Source organism: Pygoscelis adeliae, unplaced genomic scaffold (genome assembly GCF_000699105.1).
Source record: "Pygoscelis adeliae isolate BGI_AS28 unplaced genomic scaffold, ASM69910v1 Scaffold282, whole genome shotgun sequence".
NCBI classification, from domain to species: domain Eukaryota; kingdom Metazoa; phylum Chordata; class Aves; order Sphenisciformes; family Spheniscidae; genus Pygoscelis; species Pygoscelis adeliae.
The window spans coordinates 22,560-23,122 of record NW_008824352.1 but is presented as its reverse complement, the minus strand read 5'-3'; the positions used below and the strand labels follow the sequence as shown (position 1 = coordinate 23,122).

The 563-nt window shown below is 65.4% G+C and overlaps 1 protein-coding gene across 1 annotated transcript in view; it reads right to left on the bottom strand.

Moving 5' to 3' along the window:
• The window catches only part of LOC103912889 (septin-4-like), a gene marked incomplete at its 5' end in the record, with an annotated part of 9,545 nt that overhangs the window by 1,102 nt on the left and 7,880 nt on the right, over nucleotides 1–563 (bottom strand). The window lies entirely within an intron of this gene.

Below are 563 nucleotides of genomic sequence, written 5' to 3'. Positions count from 1 at the left end.
GGCAGGGATATGAGGTGGAGGGGGTGAGTGCCAGCGGAGGGGAGCACAGGAGCTGACGATATTTAGGGTCAGAGGGACTGGAGGGAGGATGCGCAGGGGAAGAGGGATGGGGCGAACCTACAGTGCACAGAGGGGAGGCACAGGGGACCGGGGGTGCCCCCAGGGTGGGGGGAAGGTGGGTTTTCCAGCCGTCCCCCATCCACAGGCTTCCTACCCATGGGGTGAACAGCGGGGAGCCTGGGGTGCTCTGCACAGCAAACGAGCTGGGTGCTGTGGGTGGCCCCAGCACCCACCATCCCACGGCAGCAAGCGGGGCCATGGCAGCAGCAGGTCCCACCGCACGTCCAGCGACCATCAGACGGAAGTAAAACAGCACCTAAGGGGAAGCCAGGAAACCCCACCAGCAAACGAGCGGGCACAGAGGTCAGGGCTGGGCCAAGCACACCCATGGCACGGGGGCTGCTGAGCTTAAATGGGGTGTCAAGGGTGTGGGTGGGGGCCCTGTGAGGATGCTCAGGGCGATTAAGGCATCAGGGGCAGGGATGCCCATGGGAGCGGGGGGA